The sequence below is a fragment of the Amblyomma americanum genome, chromosome 5, assembly GCF_052857255.1.
Source record: "Amblyomma americanum isolate KBUSLIRL-KWMA chromosome 5, ASM5285725v1, whole genome shotgun sequence".
NCBI lineage: Eukaryota > Metazoa > Arthropoda > Arachnida > Ixodida > Ixodidae > Amblyomma > Amblyomma americanum.
In genome coordinates this window covers 85135939-85142334 of record NC_135501.1, presented here as the reverse complement: position 1 = coordinate 85142334, position 6396 = coordinate 85135939, and positions in this window count along the sequence as shown.

Genomic DNA, 6396 nt, shown 5'->3' with positions numbered 1-6396 from the left:
CGCGGTAGTGGTGTGTGGGAGTGCAATCTTTTCTTAATTTTCAAATGCCCATGAGGCGTCCATGGTAAAATTCAGCATGACTTTAAAAGGAGACGGGATGTCCTAGCCCTGAGAAACCAACTGTGTGGAGTTGAGAGTCGCGTGGCCTATTCTGCAGTAATTTAACGCGAAAGCGTTAAAGGCCCCGTTAGGCAGAAATTCGGGTGGCGGCGTTGAGAGCGATAAATAGGGTGGCTCAGACAACCACACCCGGAGATGCAGCCAAAGTGTGCGAGATAGCTCACGTGACCCTGGGGGTCTCGCAGCCTACGCCTCGGAATGTGAACAAACTAACCACCCTAGGAGAAAGCAGTCAAATTAGTGGCTGATAGTGACAGGTTGCTCGGGAAGAGCAACTTGGGTCGCACTAGACCCCCCGGTGGCAGCACCTGCCATCGCAGGACAGTGGAGCATTTCTCAAAGGCGCACCGCGATGCTTTCCTCACTAGCCCTTAATATCATCATGTAGATTCGTCATGTGTTCCAGTGACCAGTGCAAAATATAATGATTGAAATCGGAGCATGCAACTGAAGGTAATTTCCCATTGAAAATGAAAAGATCAGGCGAGAACGCGTTTCAGTCACCCATTTCACTCATCCAGTACTGAGATTGGGCGGAACCAATCAGGATCGCGCATAGAGCACACGCAGCGGAAGCTTGCATGCAATTGCTGCTTTGCCAGGGTAGCCCGCAGCCTCTCATTTTGACGCCGTCCTCATATTGTGTACGCGGCGCCAGTGTTTCTTTCTTGGTAGCATTGGAAGGCTGTCGGCTGTCTCTTTGGTGTGTCGTCTGGCATTTTTTGTTCACTGCGTTCTTGGTGTGGTTTGAACAATCTTCCGTTTGAACAGCGCTCGCCTCCACGAAGGTTGACAGGGAATGGAAAATGTCTCCCGAAGCGTTATTTTTATAAGTGTTCCTTCGCTTTCACTGCTTATTTCGAAATTTTGTGGCATGCGAAAAGCATTCAGTACTCAGATACATAATATTTTGGATCTATTTCGCGAATGTAAAAAAACATTATGCAATTACGCATGCGCCCAACCAATCAGAGTAGCAGCTCCCAATCTGGATGCCACCTCATTTTCGCTGCCGAAAATGGCCGCTGGGTTGCGACACCATCGGCTCAAAACGATCATTTCTGGAGAAGATTGAAAGAAATAATAATAAGATTTCGGCGATCTCGTCGACCGTTCATGACTCACAAGGTCCCGTACTCTGCATGTAAAGAATTTCATCATCATCATCGTCATCAGCCTTACTACACCCACTGCAGGGCAAAGGCCTCTCCCATGTCTCTCCAATTAACCCTATCCTTTGCCAGCTGCATCCACCCTTTGCCTGCAAACTTCTTAATCTCATCCGCCCACCTAACTTTCTGCCGCCGCCTGCTACGCTTACGTTCTCTTGGAATCCACTCCGTTACCCTTAAGGACCAGCGGTTATCTTGCCTTCGCATTACATGCCCTGCCCAAGCCCATTTCTTTCTCTTGATTTCGATTAGGATGTCATTAACCCGAGTTTGTTCCCTCACCCACTCTGCCCGCTTCCGATCTCTTAACGTTGCACCTATCATTTTTCTTTCCATGGCTCGCTGCGTTGTCCTTAACTTAAGCTGAACTCTTTTCGTTAGCCTCCACGTTTCTGCCCCGTAGGTGAGTACCGGTAAGATTATGCTGTTGTACACTTTCCTCTTGAGGGAAATTGGTAAACTGCCACTCATGATCTGCGAGAATTTGCCATATGCGCTCCACCCCATTCTTATCCTTCTAGTTATCTCCCTCTCATGATCCAGATCAGCTGGCACTACCTGCCCTAAGTAGACGTATTCCGGCACTATTTCTAGGTTCTCGCTGCCAATTGTAAACTGTTGTTCCCTCGCTAGGCTGTTGAACATTACCTTCGTTTTCTGCATGTTAATTTTTAGACCCATCGATCTGCTCTGCCTGTCTTACTCATTGATTATGATTTGCAGTTCACCTCCTGAGTGACTCAGCTAGAGAATGTCATCAGCAAACCGCAGATTATTTAAGTATTCTCCATTTATTCTTATTCCCAACTGTTCCCAATTCAGGCCTCGAAATACCTCCTGTAAACATGCGGTGAACAGCATTGGCGAGATCGCGTCTCCTTGCCTGACGCCCTTTCTTATTGGAATTTTATTGCTGACTTTATGGAGGACTATAGTAGCTGTGCAGTTGCTATATATATCTTCCAGTATTTGGACATAAGGCTCTTCTACCCCCTGATTACGCAATGCCTGTATGACTGCTGAGGTTTCCACTGAGTCGAATGCTTTCTCGTAATCAATGAAAGCTATATATAGAGGTTGGTTATATTCTGCGCATTTTTCTATCACCTGAATGATAGTGTGAATATGATCTATTGTGGAATATCCTTTACGAAAGCCTGCCTGATTATTTGGTTGATTAAAGTCTAACGTTGCTCTGACTTTATTAGCGATTACCTTAGTAAATACTTTGTAGGCAACGGATATTAAGCTGATCGGCCTGTAATTTTTCATGTCCTTGGCGTCTCCCTTCTTATGAATTAAGATAATGTTTACATTCTTCCAAGCTTCTGGTACAGTCGAGGTCATAAAGCATTGCGTATACAGGGTGGCTAGTTTTTCAAGCACGATGTCCCCTCCATCCTTCAACAGATCTGCTGTTACCTGATCTTCCCCAGCTGCTTTTCCCCTTTTCATTGCTTCTAAGGCTTTCTTTACTTCGTCTTTCGTTACTGGCGGGATGACGCATTGCTGTGCACTGCTGTCTTTCTCATTAGCGCTCTGATTACATTGGCTACTGTACAGGTCTGTGTAGAACTCTTCGGCTACGTTAACTATCTTATTCAAATTGTTAATGACATTGCCCTGCTTGTCTCTTAATGCATACATCTGGTTTTTACCTATGCCTAGTTTCCTCTTCACAGTATTTAGGCTGCCTCCGTTCTTTATAGCATGCTCGATTCTCTCCATAATAAACTTCCTTATGTCGCCTACCTTCCGCTTATTTATTAACTTTGATATCTCCGTTAGTTCTATTCTATCGGTAGGGTTAGATGCCCTCATGTTTTGGCGCTTCTTAATCAGACCTTTCGTCACGTAAGATAGCTTCCTGGTATCATTTCGAACTGTCCTACCGCCTACTTCTACTGCGCACTCCGTAATTATTGATGTCAGATTATCGTGCATTGAATGAACATCCAGATCATCTTCCTCAGTTAAAGCCGAATATCGGTTTTGCAGCGCTATCATAAACTCCTGTGCTTTCCCTCTTGCGGTTAACTCGTTAATGGTCTTCCTCTTCACTAGCTTCTTCCGTTCCCTCTTCAAGTCTAAGCTAATTCTAGACCTTACCATTCTGTGGTCGCTACAACGCACTTTTCCGAGGACGGCCACATACTGAATGATGCCAGGTTTAGCGCATAGTATGAAGTCGATTTCATTTTTAATGTCACCATTGGGGCTGTTTCAGGTCCATTTCCTGTTTTCTCGTTGGCGGAAGAAGGTATTCATGATCCGTAAATTATTTCTATCCGCGAATTCGACTAATAACTTTCCCCTGCTATTTCTAGAGCCTATCGCATAGTCACCTACCGCGTGGTCGTCAGCATGCTTCTTGCCCACCTTCGCATTGAAGTCTCCCATCAGTACAGTGTACTGCGATTTTACTTTATTCATTGCCGATTCTACGTCCTCATAGAAACTTTCAACGGTCTGGTCATCATGGCTGGATGTGGGTGCGTAGGCCTGCGCCACTTTAAGCTTGTACCTCCTATTCAGCCTAATTACTATAGCTGCTACCCTCTCGTTAATACTGTAGACTTTCTCTACGTTGCCAGCTATATCCTTATTAATGAGGAATCCCACACCTAGTTCTCGTCTATCCTCTAACCCGCGATAGCACAGCATGTGTCCGTCCTTTAGTACTGTATACGCCTCACCTGTCCTCCTAACTTCGCTAAGCCCTATCACATCCCATTTAATTCCCGCTAGTTCCTCAAACAGCACTGCTAGGCTAGCCTCACTAGCTAAAGTTCTAGCGTCAAACGTTGCCAGGTTCAGATTCCAATGGCGGCCTGTCCGGAGCCAGAGATTCTTAGCACCCTCCGCTGCGTCACAGGTCTGACCGCCGCCGTGGTCAGTTGCTCTGCAGCCGCTGGGGACTGAGGGCCGAGGGTTAATTGGTTTGATGATAGAAGGTTGTGGCCAAGTACTACATCAGGGTGGCCAAATCCTGCTCTGGTGAGAGAGTGCGTTGTCGATTCTGGTCACCGAGATCAGGCCGCACGCCAGGCCTGGTTATGCAATTCCATCGACACGCGGATTTTTTTTAACCCGGTAGAGAATTGCGCGGCACTAGGATTTGAGCCCCGGTCCTCTTGCACGTGAGGCGGATGTTCTACCTCTAAGCAATCGCCGCAATTCTACCTCTACGCCTCTACCTCTACCTCTACCTTTACGCCTCCTCTACCTCTACCTCTACGCCATCGCTGCAACGCTGCATCGCTACGCCATCGGTGCAAGGCGTAGCGATGGCGTAGAGGTAGAATATCCGCCTCGCGTGCATGAGGACCGGGGTTCAAATCCTGGTGCCGCGCAATTCTCCACCGGATTTAAAAAAAAATCCGCGTGTCGATGGAATTGCATAACCAGGCCTGGAGTGCGGCCTGATCTCGGTGACCAGAACCGACAACGCACTCTCACCAGAGCAGGATTTGGCCACCCTGGTGTAGTACTTGGCCACAACCTTCTATTATCAAACCAATTAACCCTCGGCCCTCAGTAAAAATTTAATAAAGGATATATGTACGTCGCAGGGCCCCTTTAACCGCTGCGCTATTGCGCAAGGAGCGGCATGAGGACTCCTAGGTACATATGACTGTAAAGTCAAGAATGACCAATCATTCATATATGGGTTTAACTCATTAACGTTTAAGGCGGAGCATATGTGCCCCTGCCAATATTTTTGTCCATATCCAACATATAATGCCTCTTAGCTAACATAATAAATATTGATTTCTGTAATAAAATATTAAGATCGCATTCAAATACAGCTATGGATACAACTTAAAAAAGCAGTTCTTAACACTGGGACTCGCCTCTCGGATTTCGTTGTTACTCCCTAAGTAAGTAACAAAAGTAAACGAAATGAATTTTTAATCTCTGACTTTATTAAACAAAGCCAGGTATCAAATATTTAGAGCTTAAAACTTTTTTTTCTCGTGATTAGTTTCTTGTTTAGCCAGCAAGATCAGTTTTAACAATGGACTAATTTATGTCGTGGAGGAACTCTGTGCGCCGGTGCCTTATGTGGGCGGAGATTGACTGCAGATTTATGTTGTCTCCGACTATAGCTGAAATTATTGCACCGAGGTACTATTGACGCATTTTTGTTCAGCGACTTTAAAAATAGCCCGCGAAGTAAAAAATCTGCCTCTCCCCGTCACCGTACCTCTCCATGTGCTGTCCCCGTCGGCCACAGCGTCCGCAAAAAAGCTCGGGTTTGCTGTTCCAAGGCCCGTCGCGCAACGCTGAAGTACCCCATTGTCAAGTGGTAGATTTCGTATTTCGTGGGCTTTCTTTAAAGGTGGCAAAAATGGGTACGTAAATGGTCCTTCGGTGCAAACATTTCAGCCGGGTATCTTACAACCTACGTATTGGTACATCATTCCGAAAACCATAGTTAAAGCTCGGCTAGTTATTCTTTACTGACGAAGTTTCCAGGTGCGCATAAAATATTGCTGACTAGGCCATGTGACTCTCAACAGCACACAATTGTTTCAGCCGTTCAGGGCATTCTCTTTTTTAAGTTATTGCTTGCTTGTGTACGTTCGGGACGCATGGTATAGAGATTATAAGGAGGCCGCCGCGTTAGCTCAGTGGTTATGGCGTTCGACTGCTGGACCGTAAGACGCGGGTTCGATCCCGGCCGCGGCGGTCGAAATTCGATGGAGGCGAAATCCTAGAGGCCCGTGTACTGTGCGATATTAGTGCAAAACAATGAACCCCAGGTTGTCGAAAGTTCCGCAGCCTTTCGCTACGGCGTCCCTCAGAGCCTGAGTTGCTTTGGGACGTTAAGCACTCACAAACCAAACCAAATATAATCAGATTAAAGAAAGTTGGGGTTATAGATTTGTTCAACAGTACATTTCGCTTGGCTAGCTAATGGAGAATTGTCTAAAAACAGTAAACACGCGCATGAGTTGACCATCTTCGGGCTATATATATGCAACATGTGGCCTTCAATAAACACATTTGTAGTCAGCGCTTGTCCTGTCCGTCTGTCTGCGTGGTTTGTGTTAAACTAGCGCTGTTTTTACCATTTGTTAGACATTGTAGTTAGAGGCTC